Genomic DNA, 22,955 nt, shown 5'->3' with positions numbered 1-22,955 from the left:
AATAACCATCTAGAAAGAAAAATGTGTATGTTTGGATAATCTTTCTAGCATTTGATCGATAAAAGGTAAAGGGTAATGATCTTTTTTAGTGGCATTATTTAACTTGCGGAAATCAATTACCATCCTATAACCAGTAATAATTCTTTGAGGAATCAATTCATCTTTATCATTAGGAACAACAGTAATACCTCCCTTCTTAGGGACACAATGGACAGGGCTTACCCACTGACTATCAGCAACGGGGTATATTATACCTGCCTCAAGGAGCTTTAGTATCTCCTTTCTTACCACTTCTTTCATTTTAGGATTCAGTCGGCGTTGATGATCACGAACTGGTTTAGCATCTTCTTCCAAATTAATTTTATGTTGACATAGAGTGGGACTAATGCCCTTAAGATCATCAAGAGTATACCCAATAGCAGCGCGGTGCTTCTTCAAAGTTTTCAATAATCTCTCTTCTTCATGTTCTAAAAGGTTAGCACTAATAATAACAGGATAAATCTTTTTCTCATCAAGATAAGCATATTTAAGAGTATCCGGTAACGGTTTAAGCTCAAACACGGGATCACCCTTGGGTGGAGGAGGATCTCCTAGGATTTTGTCGGGACCCCGATCCTAAGTCACACCGATCTAGCATGTAACACTTCATATCACTTTGCGGCCTCACGCACTGTATTCCCATGGGTGCCACCTTACCTGGCCCAGGACCGTTTGCGCCTTTTGGCTCAAGTATATGATAGTGTCGCTAGCATCCATATGATAGAGAACCCGGGCCAACATGACTAGTCGTGAACCCAAAGTGGCACTAACTTACAGGGACAGGCATACATGAATCAACCTCGAGCATGTCGGTCAACAGCGTATGAATCCGGGCTGTAGCACTGGGCTAACAGGACTCCGGGAACCCGGGCAGTAGCAGGCTAGGCAGGACTTCGGGTGTCACCGCGTGACATTTCCCCGAAGGGACAGACACAGGAACGAAGTGAATCACATGCCGGCCAGTCAAGTGTTCCAGAGCAGTAGTCCTGGGCTAGCAGGACTCCGGTGAACCGGGCTGTAGCGGACTACTATGGCTCATGGAAGCACAAGACTACATTTCCCCATAAGAGAGGCTACTAGGGATAAACAACTAGGTTGTCGGATCCCACACATAGCAATACACGTTACACGTATGCGTAGCATGCAAGTATGTGCTGTACAACATGGCATCACAACATAACTCAAACTCATATAGATAAAGGCCCAGAAGAGCCACATAGCATTCAATACAAACAGGGGTCTCATGACCCATCATTCAGAGCATACAAGCAACGGAAGCATTACATGTCTGCATACAGACAACTACAAAAGGAAAAGACTAAGAAGCCTGACTAAACACGACCCTCCCAAGGGTACAAGATCGTAGTTGCGATACAAGCTACTCGTCGAAGTCACTAGTGTAACCAACTGCAAAACATAAATAAGCAAACATGAGTACGAAGGTACGCAGCAAGTCTTACATCAGAACTATCTACATATGGAACATTATCAACAAAGGGGGTGGTGGAGTTTTAATAGCAGCAAGCCAGCTTTGACTCAGTGGCTAACATATACTACGAGTATCAGAAACTTCTTTGAGGTGAGAAGACGCACACGAGTCCACATATTCACCATATCAATACTCCACTACGGATCCATTCCCGTCACCCTACGAGAAGGCCATCCATAGCACTCACACTTATCTTGCATATTTTAGAGTATCCACTTCAAGTTGTCTATGTACTACATAAGTCCTCCAAGTTTCCATATCCGAGGAAAACGGCTATTCGAATAGATAATGTTGACCCTATAGGGGTGTACTTCTTCACACACGCTCTCGCCACTTATAGCCCTGTACACGTCATGTACCTCGGCAACCTTCAAGCGGAAGCCGAGCGAGGCTGTCGGCCACGACCTGACTAACCACACAAGTCTCTCGTCCAGGTTTATCGCCTATTCGAGTTCCATCCGCAAGGAGTTCCGGCCGAAGTCTCCAATACGGCCCCAAACGATGTGTGCAGGGTTCCCAAGCCCACCATCCGGGTGCCACTTGGTACACCGTGCCATGGTGCCTAGTCTGTCCCAAGCCCGTCCCGTCGGACACCACCTGGTAGACAAGTAGCACTACCTACAAACGCTAGAAACTAGTTGCAACTCCTGGACAGAGATCAAATGGATTAATAAGCTGAGAGGGGCCGGATAACCGGAACCCAATGTGTGGTAGTAACTGGACTTGGATAACATACACAGAACTCAGTGCTTAGGGACGGTTCCAATGAGACAACCCACCATGTACTCCTACATGGCCTCTCATCCCTACCTTTACCAAAACGTGTTCACACACTTAGCCTTTATCGGTAGGACATGTTCACCACTCCGATTCATTCCCGATGAATCAGACCTGACACAACTCTAAGCATAGCTGGCATAAAGAAAACAAGCATGGATGAGCAGGCACATCAAGGCTCAAGCAACTCCTACTCATGCTAGTGGGTTTCAACTATTTACTATGGCAATGACAGGTCATGCAGAGGAATGGGTTCAACTACCTTAGCAGAAAGTAGCAGTTGAATCGTTGTTGTCCTAATGCAGTATAAGGAGCAGGAGCGAGAGAGTGGGACTTATGGAAATGCTCAAGGGGGGTTGCTTGCCTGATAGACGACGAAGGGCACTGCTCCTCTGACAGGTACTCGGGAACACCTTCCGGAGTGGAACCTATCGAGAAGAAACGGTGCGGCGATCAACACACAAACAAATGCAACAAAATGATGCATGAACATGACATGTGCAAATGCTAGTGTTTGGGCTAATGCAAGATGCTACCAAGTTGGTTGAAGCCCATTTGAATCGAAGATTCAAATGCAATTCAAAATGAAGCATTTAAAATGCCCATATTATGTTTTCACTTATACAGCATGTATAAGTTGGTTTTTCATGCATGTAATTGGCATAAATGGATTCCTTGTATTTTTCTGATAATTTTTCATATATAATTTATTTCATTCTGAGCTACGGTTGAATTATTATGATTTTTTGAAGTTTAGGCAATATTCTGGAATTTCCTGAGTTAAAATAATTCCAGAGTCAATTATTGCGTCAGCTCTACGTCAGCATGACGTAAGCGAGTCAACGGGGCTAACCAGGTCAAACCTGACAAGTGGGTCCCACTAGTCAGTGACCCAGTCAACTAACTTAGTTAGTCCTAACTAACTGGGCAGGGCCCACTAGTGAGCGACCGTAGTAGCTAATCTAGCTAGTTAATTAAAGCTAACTAAAGTAATTAGTTGGGCAGGGCCCGCAATTCAGTGAGAGAGAGGGGATGAGGTCAAACTGGGCTGTAGGGTCAACCCACGCCAGTCAAGGGTCATCGGTCGCCGGCGTTTAGCCGTCGGCGAGTCCAAACGCGGTGGTGCGCGTCGAGATCGCGCTACAGACCACGGTTTGGGGCATGGTTGTGTTCTATGGAGAGCTGGGGCTGAGCTGCCTGTGTGGGTGCTTTAGCTGGACCAGATGGTCGCCGGAATCGATGCCGGCGACGAGGTTTGCGGTGGCCGTGGTTCGGCCATCGATGGAAACGGAGCTACGGAGCACTAGGGGAGGAGATGGTGAGTGCATCGTGCTCCTATGAGTGCGCTGAGCACGCTGATGAGCTCGGACGCGAGCGACAGCAGGTGTGGCCGTGGCGGCGCCATGGCCGGCGGTGATGAGTTTTCGGGCTCGGTGGCGGGGCTAGTTAGATCTTGAAATCGATGCGGGGACGAGAGGGATTTGGAGCAGGTGCTCACTTGGAGTCGCAGGAGCTGGTCGTCGGGCTCGGGGGCGACTTGACGGCGACGGATCGACGATGAAGAACGGCGGCAACCGAGGTTGAAGACGATGGCGATGGCGGCGTTCTAGGTCGTCCGGCGCCGTGCGTCTCGTCGAGGAGGCGTAGCCCACAGCGGCGGAGCGCGTGGACACGACGGAGGGACAAGGGGGAGGCAGTGGCCGTGGCAACGGCAAGCGGTGGCGTCGGCTGCGCTCAGGTGCATGCGAGAGAGAGTGACAGAGGAGAAGAGAAGCAGGGGGGAGAGTGAGAGGGGATCGGGGAGGCTGCGTGGCGTCTCCAGGGGCGTCTAGAGGGAGGTGGCAAGCAGGAGGTGGCCGGGCGTGCGCCGGTGTGGGTCGGCCACGCGCTCGGCGTCCTCCTGGCGCGGTGGAGAAGACGACTGGCAGGGCCAGCTGGCAAGGCCGGCCAGCTGGGCCGCCAGTGCCAGGCCTCAGGTAAGGCCCGGGTAAGCCTTTTCCCTTTTTTGTTTTCTTTTCTATTTCTAACATTTGTTTTTAACTTAAAAATAAATACCAGCACAAATATAAAAATATTGAGATTCCTTGTGACCACTAGTTATATATACCAGAGGCCCTCACCAAATTCCAACATTTTTGGAGCCTCTAAAATATTTATATTATTTTAAACAGCTCCAATTCAAATACATATGGGTTCATTCAAAAATCCAAAATGTCTAGCAAAAATGTGCATCACCCCTGGTTGTTGTTTCCAACATTTTCCAAAGACCATGAACATTTTTGAAAAGCATTTTGGGTTCATTGAAATTCCATTTTTAATTTGAACCTATTTGAATTTGCTTTGGTGCTAGGGTTTGAAACATCCCCATTTCAATTTCATTTGAAACTTAACATGATGCACAAAGCAAACCTATAGCATACCAGAACTAGGGATGTGACAACTCGCCCCCACTCGGAAGAATCTCGTCCCGAGATTCAGGAGTTGGCGGAAAGAAAGCGGGGTACTCAAGTTGGAGACGATCTTCTCGCTCCTAGGTAGCTTCTCTTTCGGCATGATGAGACCACTGAACCTTGAGAAACTTGATGTTATGACGTCGAGTGACACGCTCTGCTTGATCCAGAATGCGAACGGGGTACTCTCGATAAGTGAGGTTATCTTGGAGATCAAGTGTTTCGTGGTCCACTCAGCGGATGGGATCCGAGAAGCAACGCCTGAGTTGAGAGACGTAGAAGACATCATGAACTCGAGAAAGATGTGGGGGTAGTTCCAACTGGTAGGCAACTTCTCCTTGTTTAGCGAGAATGCGAAAAGGACCAATGTAACGAGGAGCCAACTTGCCCTTGATTCCGAAACGATGGGTACCCTTCAAAGGAGTAACCCGAAGGTAAGCCTTGTCGCCAACTTCATGAGCCACTTCCTTATGACGACGGTCATACTGGCTCTTTTGACGAGATTGGGCTGTTTTCAAATTCTCACGAATGATGTGAACTTGCTCTTCTGCCTCCTGGATCATATCCGGTCCAAAGAATTGTCTTTCACCGGTTTCTGACCAGTTCAAAGGTGTTCGACATCTTCGTCCATACAGAATCTCGAAGGGTGCTTTCTTAAGACTGGATTGGTAGCTATTGTTATAAGCAAACTCGGCAAAGGGAAGACATTTCTCCCAATCCATACCAAATGAGATAACGCAAGCTCTAAGCATGTCTTCGAGAATTTGGTTGACCCTTTCCACCTGACCACTTGACTGAGGGTGGAAAGCGGTACTAAAAGAAAGATGGGTTCGCATGGCATTCTGAAAACTTTCCCAGAAATGAGAGGTGAAAAGACTGCCACGGTCTGAATTGATCTCTAGTGGAACACCATGGAGTGACACTATTCGAGAGATATATAAGTCAGCGAGCTGACTAGCAGTGATACTCTCTCAAACAGGTAGGAAGTGAGCCACTTTGGAGAGACGATCAATGACTACGAAGACAGCATTATTTCCTTTCTTGGTCCTGGTAAAGCCGGTGATGAAGTCCATACCAACTTTGTCCCATTTCCACTCGGGAATATCTAAAGGTTGAAGGGTGCCAGTAGGTCTCTGATGCTCTGCCTTAACGCGACGACAAACGTCACAGTTGGCAATATACTGAGCGATTTCTCTCTTCATCCTAGTGCACCAGAACCTCTGGCGTAGGTCCTGATACATCGTTGTACTACCGGCATGAATCGTGAGAGGGGATTCATGGGCCTCCTTAAGGATCAGTTGCTGCATGTGTTGACATTTGGGAACCACCAAACGGTTTCCAAAGTAAACAACACCTCGTTCATCCATAGAGAAACAGTCGGCAACTCCCTTGGAAATATTTTTCTTGATCCGGGATATCCCCGTATCATGCTTCTGAGCCTCTATGATCTGATCCGTAAGGGTAGGTTTCGCCGCCAAGGTAGAAAGGGAACCATGAGGAGCTATGTGAAGGTTAAGCTTACAGAATTCCTCATGGAGGGGTGGTTGACATTGTTGCAACATGAGGTTGTTGCAATAGGATTTACGACTTAAAGCATCAGCCATGACATTGGCTTTGCCTGGGGTGTAGGTGATTCCTAATTCGTAATCCGAGATCAATTCCAACCAATGTCTCTATCTGAGATTCAGATCCGGTTGGGTGAAGACATACTTGAGACTCTGATGGTCAGTGTAGATTTCGCAACGGTTATCAAGAAGGTAATGTCACCAAGTCTTAAGTGCATAGAATACGGCTGCAAGCTCTAGATCATGTGTATGATAATTTTCCTCATGTGGATGCAACTGTCGAGATGCATAGGAATCACATGACGATCCTGCATAAGAATGCAACCTAGTCCTTGACGCGAAGCGTCGCAATAGATAACAAAGTCTTTAGTGAAATCTGGTGGCACGAGTATGGGCGCAGAAGTCAGGCGTCTTTTCAGTTCCTGAAAACTGTGCTCACACTGTGGGGTCCACTCAAACCTTTTATCTTTCTTGAGAAGCTCCATGAGGGGTTTGGCCACTTTGGAGAAGTTTTCAACGAAGCGGCGACAATAACTGGCTAGACCAAGGAAACTCCTAACTTGTTTGACCGTTTTGGGTGGAGTCCAATCGAGAACGGCTTTAACTCTCTCAGGATTGACAGCAATGCCCTTACCAGAGATCACGTGGCCTAGATAGGTCACTTCTCGCAACCAAAATTCACACTTGGAGAACTTGGCATAAAGGCGGTGCTCTCTGAGTTTTTCTAACACAAGTCTAAGATGTTCGGCATGCTCTTCCTCGTTCTTCGAGTAAATAAGAATATCATCGAGGTAAACCACGATGAACTTATCTAAGTACTCCATAAAGATCAAGTTCATCAAGCGGGAGAAAGTAGCTGGAGCATTGGTTAGGCCGAAAGACATCACGGTGTACTCGTATTGACCATAACGAGTGACAAAGGCCGTTTTGGGGATGTCCCCATTTCTGATTTTGATTTGGTGGTAGCCTAACCTCAAATCCATCTTGGAAAAGACTGAGGATCCAGCAAGCTGATCATACAGGTCATTGATCCTGGGGAGCGGATACTTGTTCTTTATCGTGACCACATTAACGGGACGATAATCTACAACCATCCGAACCGTACCATCCTTCTTCTTGACGAAGAGGATAGGACAAGCCCAAGGAGAAGAACTGGGACGGATGAAACCCTTTTGCAAGGACTCATCAAGTTGTTTCTTAAGCTCGGCTAACTCCAAAGGTGCCATCTTGTATGGTCTCCTAGAGATTGGAACAGTTCCTGGGATAAGTTCTATGACAAACTCTACATCTCTGTCAGGTGGGACACCTGGCAGTTCTTCTGGAAAGACATCCGGGAAGTCACGGACTACCGGAATATCTTCAAGGTCTGGAAGAGGGCTGGCATTAAGAGAATAGAGTTGACGCCTTGCAACTCTAGTAGAGACAGTGACTATTCTACCAGATGGATGTGTAAGTTGAACAGATCTGGTGTAACAATCGATCTTGGCATGATGAGCTGTCATCCAGTCCATGCCCAAGATGATGTTAACATCTGAAGACTTGAGAGATATCAAAGAAGCAAGGAATACCAGTCTGTCAACAAGGATTTCATTACCATGGCTTACCTTGGAGGTTTCCCATTTGGAACCAGGAGTCTGGATTATTAGTGGAGTCGGCATATCACAAAATGACATGTCGTGCAACCGAGCATAGCCTTCGGATATGAAGGAGTGAGATGCTCCAGTATCAAACAGAACTGAAGATAGGTGACAATTGACAAGAAGTGTTCCCAATACGACGTCGGGATCATCTTGAGCTTCTATAGCTGAGACGTGGTGCACACATGCTCGCTCAGTGCTGGCTGGCTTGGTACCGATCATCTTGCCTGATGGCTTTTCACGGCCAACAGACCTCTCATACTGGGGTGGAGTATAACTGGACTGAGGGCAGTCACGTGCATAGTGTCCTGGTTCTCCGCAGGTGAAGCAAGTTCCTGAGGTAGGACGTGGTCCTACATTGGCAAGTGGTCCACTAATAGGCCTGGGTGGAGCATGTTGCTGATCTGGGTGAGGCGCCACATCGGATGGCCTCGGTGCATATCCAGGTGGAAGAGCTGAGTTTGGAATCCAAATCCGTCGCTTCTGAGAGCAAGAGCGGGAGGAAGAACCCAGATCACGGTTGTGCTTACGAGACTCCTCGTAAGTGAGCTGAGCTGTCTCTGTATTAATGGCCTTGTTCACAAGAGCCTGGAAAGTATCACAACGATGCAGGTGGAGATCATGATGCAACTTAGGGTTGAGACCCTTCCGGAACCCATCCTGCTTCTTAGCGTCCGTGGACACTTCTTCTGTAGCATAGCGGGTGAGGTTTCCAAACTCTCTACTGTAAGCATCAACAGGTAGCTTACCCTGGGTAAAACTACAGAACTCTTCCCTCTAGCGGTCAATGAGAGCCTGAGGAATGTGGTGCTCACGAAAAGCCTCGGTGAAATCCCTCCAGGTAGGAATCTGGCCAGTTGGAAGCATAGCCTCATAGCTCTGCCACCAAATACTAGCAGGACCTTCCAGGTGATCTGTAGCATAGGTGACCTTGTCACCTTCAGCTACGTTCGTAGAATGCAACTTGTGAGTGATGCTTCAGAGCCAGTCATCTGCATCGAGTGGCTCAATGGAATGATGGAAGGTGGGTGGTTTCAGACCAATGAAGTCGGTGATGGAAACCAACTTCTTACGCTGATGTGCGGTGTTCTGCTCAATCTGTGCCAGCAAGCGGTTAGTCTCATGCTTGTTCCTCTCGGATGCTAACAAGAACTCTGCCATCAAAGGCTGGTCAGGAGGATCCTTGTCCCTACCATCTCCGTGGTTCTTGCTATGAGCAACTGAACCTCGGTTAGCAGACGACATCCTGGCACAGAAACCAAGGAAACAAGGATGGAATTAGCATCGACATAAGGATGCGGAATGTAATGCAAAAGCATTGGAAACTCTCGAAATCCTAGGACAATTTTGGCAGCATAACGGCTGTAAATGCTCAAAAGGATTTTGAGACATTCATCAAAGGAATAGCATAATCAATCAGCATCATAATATCAAGGTTCTGGGTCAAACTGAGGACACACGGAAGTAGTAGAATTGTACGGAGACACAACCCAACAATCCTAAGATTTTACGGTTTAGTAACACGTCATCCTGAGAGATAGAGGAGAAGCCTAGGCCTTAACCCTCGTAGAAAAGAAGAGGCTGACTCAGAAAGAATGACATGAGGTAAAGGAGTAAAAAGAGCCTTACGTTCCCTTCCACAATCAATTCCCTTATATAACTAAAGCATTTCTAGACTCAACTTCGACCAGTTTGGCTTGGTAATCCTACAGTCAGTCAGGCTCTGATACCAACGCTGTCAGGACCCTGATCCTAAGTCACACTGATCTAGCATGTAACACTTCATATCACTTTGCGGCCTCACGCACGGTATTCCCACGGGTGCCACCTTACCTGTCCTGGGACCGTTTGTGCCTTTTGGCTCACGTATATGATAGTGTCGCTAGCATCCATATGACAGAGAACCTGGCCGACATGACTAGTCGTGAACCCAAAGTGGCACTAACTTACAGGGACAGGCATACATGATCAACCTCGAGTATGTCGGTCAACAGCGTATGAATCCGGGCTGTAGCACTGGGCTAACAGGACTCCGGGAACCTGGGCTGTAGCAGGCTAGGCAGGACTCCGGATGTCACCGCGTGACATTTCCCCGAAGGGACAGACATAGGAACGAAGTGAATCACATGCCGACCAGTCAAGTGTTCCGGAGCAGTAGTGCTGGGCTAGCAGGACTCCGGTGAACCGGGCTGTAGCGGACTACTATGGCTCATGGAAGCACAAGACTACATTTCCCCATAAGAGAGGCTACCAGGGATAAACAACTAGGTTGTCGGATCCCACACATAGCAATACACGTTACACATACGCATAACATGCAAGTATGTGTTGTACAACATGGCATCACAACATAACTCAAACTCATATAGATAAAGGCCCAGAAGAGCCACATAGCATTCAATACAAACAGGGGTCTCATGACCCATCATTCAGAGCATACAAGCAACGGAAGCATTACATGTCTGCGTACAGACAACTACAAAAGGAAAAGACTAAGAAGCCTGACTAAACACGACCCTCCCAAGGGTACAAGATCGTAGCTGGGATACAAGCTACTCGTCGAAGTCACTAGTGTAACCAACTGCAAATCATAAATAAGCAAACGTGAGTACGAAGGTACTCAGCAAGTCATACATCAGAACTATCTACATATGCAACATTATCAACAAAGGGGGTGGTGGAGTTTTAACAGCAGCAAGCCAGCTTTGACTCAGTGGCTAACCTATACTACGAGTATCAGAAACTTCTTTGAGGTGAGAAGACGCACACGAGTCCACATATTCACCATATCAATACTCCACTATGGATCCATTCCTGTCTCCCTATGAGAAGGCCATCCATAGCACTCACACTTATCTTGCGTATTTTAGAGTATCCACTTCAAGTTGTCTATGTACTACATAAGTCCTCCAAGTTTCCATATCCGAGGAAAACGGCTATTCGAATAGATAATGTTGACCCTGCAGGGGTGTACTTCTTCACACACGCTCTCGCCACTTATAGCCCTGTACACGTCATGTACCTCGGCAACCTTCAAGCGGAAACCGGGTGAGGGTGTCGGCCATGACCTGACTAACCACACAAGTCTCTCGTCCAGGTTTATCGCCTATTCGAGTTCCATCCGCAAGGAGTTCCGGCCGAAGTCTCTAGTACGGCCCCAAACGATGTGTGCAGGGTTCCCAAGCCCACCATCCGGGTTCCACTTGGTACACCGTGCCACGGTGCCTAGTCTGTCCCAAGCCCATCCCATCGGACACCACCTGGTAGACAAGTAGCACTACCTACAAACACCAGAAACTAGTTGCAACTCCTGGACAGAGATCAAATGGATTAATAAGCTGAGAGGGGCCGGATAACCGGAACCCAATGTGTGGTAGTAACTGGACTTGGATAACATACACAGAACTCAGTGCTTAGGGACGGTTCCAATGAGACAACCCACCATGTACTCCTACATGGCCTCTCATCGCTACCTTTACCAAAACGTGTTCACACACTTAGCCTTTATCGGTAGGACATGTTCACCACTCCGATTCATTCCCGATGAATCAGACCTGACACAACTCTAAGCATAGCTGGCATAAAGAAAACAAGCATGGATGAGCAGGCACATCAAGGCTCAAGCAACTCCTACTCATGCTAGTGGGTTTCAACTATTTACTATGGCAATGACAGGTCATGCAGAGGAATGGGTTCAACTACCTTAGCAGAAAGTAGCAGTTGAATCGTTGTTGTCCTAATGCAGTATAAGGAGCAGGAGCGAGAGAGTGGGACTTATGGAAATGCTCAAGGGGGGTTGCTTGCCTGATAGACGACGAAGGGCACTGCTCCTCTGACAGGTACTCGGGAACACCTTCCGGAGTGGAACCTATCGAGAAGAAACGGTGCGGCGATCAACACACAAACAAATGCAACAAAATGATGCATGAACATGACATGTGCAAATGCTAGTGTTTGGGCTAATGCAAGATGCTACCAAGTTGATTGAAGCCCATTTGAATCAAAGATTCAAATGCAATTCAAAATGAAGCATTTAAAATGCCCATATTATGTTTTCACTTATACAGCATGTATAAGTTGATTTTTCAAGCACATAACTGGCATAAATGGATTCCTTGCATTTTTCCGATAATTTTTCATATATAATTTATTTCATTCTGAGCTATGGTTGAATTATTATGATTTTTTGAAGTTTAGGCAATATTTTGGAATTTCCTGAGTTAAAATAATTCCAGAGTCAATTATTGCGTCAGCTCTACGTCAGCATGACGTAAGCGAGTCAACGGGGCTGACCAGGTCAAACCTGACCAGTGGGTCCCACTGGTCAGTGACCCAGTCAACTAACTAAGTTAGTTAGTCCTAACTAACTGGGCAGGGCCCACTAGTCAGTGACCGTAGTAGCTAATCTAGCTAGCTAATTAAAGCTAACTAAAGTAATTAGTTAGGCGGGGCCCGCATGTCAGTGAGAGAGAGGGAAGGAGGTCAAACTGGGCTGTGGGGTCAACCCACGCTGGTCAAGGGTCAGCGGTCGCCGGCGAGTCCGAACGCGGCGATGAGCGTCGGGATCACGCTACAGACCACGGTTTGGGGCGTGGTTGGGTTCTATTGAGAGCTGGGGCCGAGCTGCGTGTGTGGGTGGTGGAGCTGGACTAGATGGTCACCGGAAATGACGCCGGCGACGAGGTTTGCGGCGGCCGTGGTTCGGCCATCGTTGGAAACGGAGCTATGGAGCACTAGGGGAGGAGATGGTGAGTGCATCGTGCTCCTATGGGTGCGCTGAGCGCGCTGATGAGCTCGGAAACGAGCGACGGCAGGTGTGGCCGCGGAGGCGCCATGGCCGGCGGTGATGAGTTCTCGGGCTTGGTGGCGGGGCTAGTTAGAGCTTGAAATCGATGCGGGAAGGAGAGGGATTTGGAGCAGGTGCTCACTGGGAGTCGCAGGAGCTGGTCGTCGGGCTCGGGGGCGACTTGACGGCGACGGATTGACGATGAAGAATGGCGGCAACCGAGGTTGAAGATGATGGAGATGGCGGCGTTCCAGGGCGTCCGGCACCGTGCGTCTCGTCGAGGAGGCGTAGCCCATAGCGGCGTAGCGCGTGGACACGACAGAGGGACGAGGGGGAGGCAGTGGCCGCGGCAACGGCGAGCGGTGGCGTCGGCTGCGCTCGGGTGCATGCGAGAGAGGGTGACAGAGGAGAGGAGAAGCACGGGGAGAGTGCGAGGGGGTCGGGGAGGCTGCATGGCGTCTCCAGGGGCGTCTAGAGGGAGGCGGCAAGAAGGAGGTGGTCGGGCGTGCGCCGGCGTGCGTCGGCCACGCGCTCGGCGTCCTCCTGGCGCGGTGGAGAAGACAACTGGCAGGGCCAGCTGGCTGGGCCGGCCAGCTGGGCCGCCAGTGCCAGGCCTCAGTTAAGGCCCAGGTAAGCCTTTTCCCTTTTTTGTTTTCTTTTCTATTTCTGACATTTGTTTTTAACTTCAAAATAAATACCAGCACAAATATAAAAATGTTGAGATTCCTTGTGACCACTAGTTATAATATACCAGAGGCCCTCACCAAATTCCAACATTTTTGGAGCCTCTAAAATATTTATATTATTTTAAACAGCTCCAATTCAAATACATATGAGTTCATTCAAAAATCCAAAATTTCTAGCAAAAATGTGCATCACCCCTGGTTGTTGTTTCCAACATTTTCCAAAGATCATGAACGTTTTTGAAAAGCATTTTGGGTTCATTGAAATTCCATTTTTAATTTGAACCTATTTGAATTTGCTTTGGTGCTAGGGTTTGAAACATCCCCATTTCAATTTCATTTGAAACTTAACATGATGCACAAAGCAAAGCTATAACATACCAGAACTGGGGATGTGACAGATTTCAACAGGTAAATTGTTTTTCAGAATAGGTTCCTGTTTAAAGAGTACTTCATCTATTTCCCTTCTCTCATTCATAAACATATCATTTTCATGTTCTAGAAAATATTGTTCTAAAGGATCACTAGGAGGTACGGCAAGAGAAGCAAGACCAATAATTTCATCCTTACTAGGTAATTCTTCTTCACGGTGTTGTCTACTAAATTTAGAAAAATTAAATTCATGAGTCATATCATCTAAACCGATAGTAACAACATCTCTTTTGCAATCTATGGTAGCATTAACAGTATTTAAGAAGGGTCTACCAAATATAATGGGACAAAAGCTATCTTGTGGGGAACCAAGAACAAGAAAATCAGCAGGATATTTAGTTTTCCCACACAAGACTTCAACATCTCTAAAAATTCCCATTGGTGAAATAGTATCTCTATTAGCAAGTTTAATTGTGACATCAATATCTTCTAACTCAACAGGTGCAATGTCATGCATAATTTCTTTGTATAAGTCAATAGGTATTGCACTAGCACTAGCACCCATATCACATAAGCCATGATAACAATGATCTCCTATTTTAACAGAAATAACAGGCATAGCTACCACAGGTCTAGGTTTATCTGTATCACGGGGTTTAGCAATTCTAGGAGTTTCATCACAGAAATAAATAACATGCCCATCTATATTATCAGACAAGATATCTTTAACAATAGCAATATTAGGTTCAACTTTAAGTTGGTCAGGAGGTGTATATGTTTTAATATTGCTTTTACGAACCACCGTTGAAGCCTTAGCATGGTCCTTTATCCTAACAGGGAAAGGTGGTTTCTCAACATAAGAAGTAGGAAAAATAGGATCATTATAAGTGATAGTATATTCTTCAACTTTAATAGGTGCAACTACTTTTACTTCTATGGGAGGATGATATTTAAACCACTTCTCCTTGGGGAGATCAACATAAGCAACAAAAGATTCACAGAAAAAAGCTACTATCTCAGAGTCAAGTCCATATTTAGTGCTAAATTTATGAAAAATATCGGTATCCATAAAAGATTTAACACAATCAAAACTAGGTGTCATACCTGACTCCTTACCATTGTCGAGGTCCCAATCTTCAGAGTTGCGTTTAATTCTTTCCAATAAATCCCATTGAATTCAATAGTCTTCATCATAAAAGAGCCAGCACAAGAAGTATCAAGCATGGTGCGATTGTTATGACAAAGCCGAGCATAAAAATTTTGAATAATCATTTCTCTTGAGAGCTCATGATTGGGGCATGAATATAACATTGATTTAAGCCTCCCCCAAGCTTGAGCGATGCTTTCTCCTTCGCGAGGCCAAAAATTATATATATTATAGCGATCACGATGAACAAGATGCATAGGATAAAACTTTTGATGAAATTCCAATTTCAATCGTTTGTAGTTCCAAGACTCCATATCATCACATAGCCTATACCATGTCGATGCATCTCCCCTCAAAGATAAAGGGAAGACCTTCTTCTTAACAACATCTCCGGGTACCTGCAAGCTTAAATAATCCACAAAACTTCATCCACATATATTAGATGCTCATCAGGATGTTTTGTTCCATCTCCCAAAAAAGGATTAGCTAGTAGTTTTTCTACCACACCCAAAGGAATTTCAAAGCAAGCATTTTCTCTTTCAGTAGGTTCAGTAGGTTGAGGAGAAACTCTTAGCTCTACTAGTCAGGGTGAAGATACCCCGAACAAGCCCCTCAGAGGATTACTTTCCATAGTAACAAGTGACAGTAAATTTCAGCACACTATATAAATTTTTCCTTACCAAATTCCACCTACCAAAGGCGCTTCACTCCCCGGCAACGGCGCCAGAAAAGAGTCTTGATGACCCACAAGTATAGGGGATCTATCGTAGTCCTTTCGATAAGTAAGAGTGTCGAACCCAATGAGGAGCAGAAGGAAATGATAAGCGGTTTCCAGCAAGGTATTCTCTGCAAGTAATGAAATAAGTGGTAACAGATAGTTTTGTGATAAGATAATTTGTACCGAGAAACAAGTAACACAAGTAAATAAGGTGCAGCAAGGTGGCCCAATCCTTTTTGTAGCAAAGGACAAGCCTGGACAAACTCTTATAAGGTGTAAAGCGCTCCCGAGGACACATGGGAATATCGTCAAGCTAGTTTTCATCACGTTCATATGATTCGCGTTCGGTGCTTTGATAATTTGGTATGTGGGTGGACCGGTGCTTGGGTGCTGCCCTTACTTGGACAAACATCCCACTTATGATTAACCTCTATTGCAAGCATCCACAAATACACCAAAAGTATTAAGGTAAACCTAACCATAGCATGAAACATATGGATCCAAATCAGCCCCTTACGAAGCAACGCATAAACTAGTGTTTAAGCTTCTGTCACTCTAGCAACCCATCATCTACTTATTACTTCCCAATGCCTTCCTCTAGGCCCAAACAATGGTGAAGTGTCATGTAGTCGACGTTCACATAACACCACTAGAGGAGAAACAACATACATCTCATCAAAATATCGAATGAATACCAAATTCACATGACTACTAATAGCAAGACTTCTCCCATGTCCTCAGGAACAAAAGTAATTACTGACAAAGCATAAACATGTTCATAATCAGAGTGGTATTAATGTTCATATAGGATCAGAACATATGATCTTCCACCAATTAAACCAACTAGAATAAACTACAAGGAGTAATTAACACTACTAGCAACCTACTAGAACCAATCCCGGACTTGGAGACAAGAATTGGATACAAGAGATGAAGTAGGGTTTTGAGATGAGATGGTGCTGATGAAGATGTTGATGGAGATTGCCCTCCCCTGATGAGAGGAGCGTTGGTGATGACGATGGCGATGATTTCCCCCTCCGGGAGGGAAGTTTCCCCAGCAGAACAGCCCCGCCAGAACCCTAGATTGGCTCCGCCAAGGTTCCGCCTCGTGGCGACGGAGTTTCGTCCGAGAAGATGGCTTATGATTACTGTCGGTGTCAAAACCGGCGGATCTCGGGTAGGGGGTCCCGAGCTGTGCGTCTAGGATCGATGGTAATAGGAGGCAGGGGACACGATGTTTACCCAGGTTCGGGCCCTCTTGATGGAGGTAATACCCTATGTCCTGCTTGATTGATATTGATGATACGAGTATTACAAGAGTTGATCTACCACGAGATCGTAGAGGCTAAAACCCTAGAAGCTAGCCTATGGTATGATTTTTGTATATGATCTATCGACTGGCCTGGCCTCGGTTTATATAATGCACGAGAGGCCTAGGATAACAAGAGTCCTAGCTGAATACGCCGATGGGGAGGAGTCCTTGTTTTGATCACCAAGTCTTGTGGAATCTTCCATGTATGCGGCAGCTGCCGAACTGGCCCATGAGTATACGGCCATGGGGGTCCTCGGCCCAATCTAACAGATCGGGAGATGATGTGTTGAGTGATACGTCCATTTTTCATCATGCTTTTATATCGATATTTATTGCATTATGGAATGTTATTTCACTTTATGTCACAATACTTATGGCTATTCTCTCTTATTTTACAAGGTTTACATAAGGAGGGAGAATGCCGGCAGCTGGAATTCTGGGCTGGAAAAGGAGCAAATATTAGAGACCTATTCCGCGCAACTCCAAAAGTCCTGAAACTCCACGGAACATCTTAAAACAAATAAAGAAAAATCCTCGCCAAAGATGAAGGCCAGGGGGCCCACACCCTGCTCACGAGGGTGGGGGGCGCCCCCCCTAGGGCGCGCCCCCTACCTCGTGGGCCCCCTGGTTGCTCTCCGACGTCCATCTTCTCCTATATGAAGTCTTTCGATGAGTAAAAAATCAGAAGGAACTTTTCGGGACGAGACTCCGCCGCCACGAGGCGGAACCTTGGCGGATCCAATCTAGAGCTCCGGCAGAGTTGTTCTGCCGGGGATACATCCCTCCGGGAGGGGGAAATCATCACCATCGTCATCACCAACGCTCCTCTCATCGGGAGAGGGCAATCTCCATCAACATCTTCACCAGCACCATCTCATCTCCAAACCCTAGTTCATCTCTTGTATCCAATTCTTGTCTCAAAGCCCGGGATTGGTGCTAGTAGGTTCCTAGTAGTGTTGATTACTACTTGTAGTTGATGCTAGTTGGTTTATTTGGTGGAAGATCATATGTTCAGATCCTATATGCATATTATTACCCCTCTGATTATGAATATGAATATGTTTTGTGAGTAATTACGTTTGTTCCTGAGGACAAGGGAGAAGTCTTGCTATTTGTAGTCATGTGAATTTGGTATTCGTTCGATATTTTGATAAGATGTATGTTGTCTAGCCTCTAGTGGTGTTATGTGAACGTCGACTACATAACACTTCACCATTATTTGGGCCTAGAGGAAGGCATTGGGAAGTAATAAGTAGATGATGGGTTGCTAGAGTGACAGAAGCTTAAACCCTAGCTTATGCGTTGCTTCATAAGGGGCTGACTTGGATCCACATGTTTCATGCTATGGTTAGGTTTACCTTAATACTTTTGGTGTATTTGTGGATGCTTGCAATAGAGGTTAATCATAAGTGGGATGCTTGTTCAAGTAAGAACAGCACCCAAGCACCGGTCCACCCACATACCAAATTATCAAAGTATCGAACGCGAATCATATGAACGTGATGAAAACTAGCTTGACGATATTCCCATGTGTCCTCGGGAGCACTTTTCCTATTATAAGAGTTTGTTCCGGCTTGTACTTTCTACAAAAAGGATTGGGCCACCTTGCTGCACTTTATTTACTTTTGTTACTTGTTGCTCGTTACAATTTACCTTATCACAAAACTATTTGTTACCACTTATTTCAGTACTTGAAGAGAATACCTTGCTGAAAACCGCTTATCATTTCCTTCTGCTCCTCATTGGGTTCGACACTCTTACTTACCGAAAGGACTACGATAGATCCCCTATACTTGTGGGTCATCAAGACTCTTTTCTGGCGCCATTGCCGGGGAGTGTAGCGCCTTTGGTAGGTGGAATTTGGTAAGGAAAAATTTATATAGTGTGCTGAAATTTACTGTCACTTGTTACTATGGAAAGTAATTCTCTGAGGGGCTTGTTCAGGGTATCTTCACCCCGTCCAGTAGAGCAAGGAGTTGCTCCTCAACCTCCTGAACCTATTGAAAATGAAACTCCTTTTGAATTTCCTTTGGGTATGATGGAAAAACTGCTAGCTAACCCTTTTACAGGAGATGGAACAAAGCATCCTGATGAGCACTTAATATATGTGGATGAAGTTTGTGGATTATTTAAGCTTGCAGGTATACCTGATGATGTTGCTAAGAAGAAGGTCTTCCCTTTATCTTTGAAGGGAGACGCATTGATATGGTATAGGCTATGTGATGATATGAGATCATGGGACTATAAAAGATTGAAGGTGGAATTTCATCGAAAGTATTACCCTATGCATCTTGTTCATCGTGATCGCAATTATATATATAATTTCTGGCCTCGTGAAGGAGAAAGCATCGCTCAAGCTTGGGGGAGGCTTAAATGAATGTTATATTCATGCCCCAATCATGAGCTCTCAAGAGAAATGATTATTCAAAATTTATATGCTCGGCTTTCTGAAAACAATCGCACCATGCTCGATACTTCTTGTGCTGGCTCTTTTATGATGAAGACTACTGATTTCAGATGGAATTTATTGGATAGAATTAAATGCAACTCTGAAGATTGGGACCTCGACGAAGGTAAAGAGTCAGGTATGACACCTAAGTTTGATTGTGTTAAATCTTTTATGGATATCGATATTTTCCGTAAGTTTAGCTCTAAATATGGACTTGACTCTGAGATAGTAGCTTCTTTCTGTGAATCTTTTGCTACTTATGTTGATCTCCTTAAGGAGAAGTGGTTTAAATATCATCCTCCCATAGAAGTAAAAGTAGCTGCACCTATTAAAGTTGAAGAAAAGACTGTCACTTATAATGATCCTATTGTTCCTACTTCTTATGTTGAGAAACCACCTTTCCCTGTTAGAGTAAAGGATCATGCTAAAGCTTCAACTGTTGTTCATAAAAGCAATATTAGAACTTATACACCTCCTGAGCAAGTTAAAGTAGAACCTAATATTGCTATTGTTAAAGATCTCTTGTCTGATAATATTGATGGGCATGTTATTCAGTTTAAAGGTGAAACAGCTAGAATTGCTAAACCTTGTGATAAAGATAAACATAGACCTATGGTAGGCGTGCCTGTTATTTCTGTTAAAATAGGAGATCATTGTTATCATGGCTTATGTGATATGGGTTCTAGTGCTAGTACAATACCTATTGACTTATACAAAGAAATTATGCATGACATTGCACCTGTTGAGTTAGAAGATATTGATGTTACTATTAAACTTGCTAATAGAGATACTATTGCACCAATGGGAATTGTTAGAGATGTTGAAGTCTTGTGTGGGAAAACTAAATATCCTGCTAATTTTCTTGTTCTTGGTTCCCCACAAGATAGTTTTTGTCCCATTATATTTGGTAGACCCTTCTTAAATACTGTCAAGGCTACCATAGATTACACAAAGAATGTTGTTACTATTGGCTTGGATGATATGGTTCATGAGTTTAATTTCTCTAAATTTAGTAAACAACATCGTGAGGAAGAATTACCTAGTAAGGATGAAATTATTGGTCTTGCTTCTATTGCCGTACGTCCTAGTGATCCTTTAGAACATTATCTGCTAGACCATGAAAATGATATGTTCATGAATGAAAGAAGGGAAATAGATTAAGTATTCTTTAAACAGGAACCTATTCTGCAACACAATTTGCCTGTTGAAATTTTAGGGGATCCTCCACCACCCAAGGGAGATCCCGTGTTTGAGCTTAAACCCGTGCCTGATAATCTTAAATATGCTTATGTTGATGAAAAGAAGATATATCCTGTTATTATTAGTGCTAACCTTTCAGAGCATGAAGAAGAAAGATTATTGAAAATTCTGAAGAAGCATCATGCTGCTATTGGATATACTCTTGATGATCTTAAGGGCATTAGTCCCACTCTATGTCAACATAAAATAAATTTGGAAGCAGATGCCAAACCAGTTCGTGATCCTCAACGACGTCTGAATCCTAAAATGAAAGAAGTGGTAAGAAAATAAATACTCAAGCTTTTGGAGGCAGGTATAATCTATCCCGTTGCTGATAGTGAGTGGGTAAGTCCTATCCATTGTGTCCCTAAGAAGGTAGGTATTACTATTGTCCCTAATGATAAAGATGAATTGATTCCACAAAGAATTATCACATGTTATAGGATGGTAATTGATTTCCGCAAATTAAATAAAGCTACTAAGAAAGATCATTACCCCTTACCTTTTATTGATCAAATGCTAGAAAGATTATGCAAACATACACACCATTGCTTTCTAGATGGTTTTCTAGTTTCTCTCAAATACCTGTGTCAGCTAGAGATCAATCAAAGACTACTTTTACATGCCCTTTTGGTACTTTTGCTTGTAGAGTATGCCTTTTGGTTTATGTAATGCACCTGATACCTTTCAAAGATGCATGATGGCTATATTCTCTGACTTTTGTGAAAAGATTTGTGAGGTTTTCATGGACGATTTCTCCGTCTATGGATCTTCTTTTGATGATTGCTTAAGCAACCTTGATCGAGTTTTGCAGAGATGTGAAGAAACTAATCTTGTCTTGAATTGGGAAAAGTGCCACTTTATGGTTAATGAAGGTATTGTCTTGGGGCACAAAGTTTCAGAAATAGGTATTGAAGTTGATAAAGCCAAAGTTGATGCTATTGAAAAGATGCCATGTCCCATGGACATCAAAGGTATAAGAAGTTTCCTTGGTCATGCCAGATTTTACAGGAGGTTCATTAAGGACTTCTCAAAAACTTCCCGGCCTCTGACTAATTTATTGCAAAAAGTTATACCATTTGTCTTTGATGATGATTGTGTAGAAGCATTTGAAATACTTAAGAAAGCATTAGTCTCTGCACCTGTTGTTCAGCCACCTGATTGGAATTTACCCTTTGAAATTATGTGTGATGCTAGTGATTATGCTGTAGGTGATGTTTTAGGGCAAAGAGTTGATAAGAAATTAAATGTTAGTTATTATGCTAGTAAGACTCTAGACAATGCTCCAAGAAATTATGCTACTACTGAAAAAGAGCTTTTAGCAGTTGTATTTGCTTGTGATAAGTTCAGATCTTATATTGTTGATTCTAAAGTAACTATTCAAACTGATCATGCTGCTATTAAATACCTTATGGAAAAGAAAGATGCTAAACCTAGACTTATTAGATGGGTTCTCTTGCTACAAGAATTTGATTTGCATATTGTTGATAGAAAGGGAGCTGAGAACCCTGTTGCAGACAACTTGTCTAGGTTAGAAAATATTCTTGATGACCCACTATCAATTAATGATAGATTTCCTGATGAACAATTAAATGTTATAAGTACTTCTTGTAGTACTCCATGGTATGCTGATTATGCTAATTATATTGTAGCTAAGTTTATACCACATAGCTTCACATACCAGCAAAATAAAAAGTTTTTCTATGATTTAAGACATTACTTTTGGGATGACCCACATCTTTATAAAGAAGGAGTAGATGGTGTTATTAGACGTTGTGTACCTGAGCATGAACAGGAACAGATCCTACGCAAGTGTCATTTCGAGGCTTATGGAGGACACCACGCTGGAGATAGAACTGCACATAAGGTATTTCAATCTGGTTTTTATTGGCCTACTCTCTTCAAGGATGCCCGTAAGTTTGTCTTGTCTTGTGATGAATGTCAAAGAATTGGTAATATTAGTAGACGTCAAGAAATGCCTATGAATTATTCACTTGTTATTGAACCGTTTGATGTTTGGGGCTTTGATTATATGGGACCTTTTCCTGCCTCTAATGGATACACCCATATTTTAGTTGCTGTTGATTAAGTTACTAAGTGGGTAGAAGCTATTCCAACTAGTAGTGCTGATCATAACACTTCTATTAAAATGCTTAAGGAAGTTATTTTCCCGAGGTTTGGAGTCCCTAGATATTTAATGACTGATGGTGGTTCACACTTTATTCATGGTGTTTTCTGTAAAATGCTTGCTAAATATGATGTTAATCATAGAATTGCATCTCCTTATCACCC

The sequence above is a fragment of the Triticum urartu genome, chromosome 7A, assembly GCF_056163025.1.
Source record: "Triticum urartu cultivar PI428250 chromosome 7A, HENAU_Tu73, whole genome shotgun sequence".
Lineage (NCBI taxonomy): Eukaryota > Viridiplantae > Streptophyta > Magnoliopsida > Poales > Poaceae > Triticum > Triticum urartu.
This window is presented reverse-complemented; position numbering follows the sequence as displayed.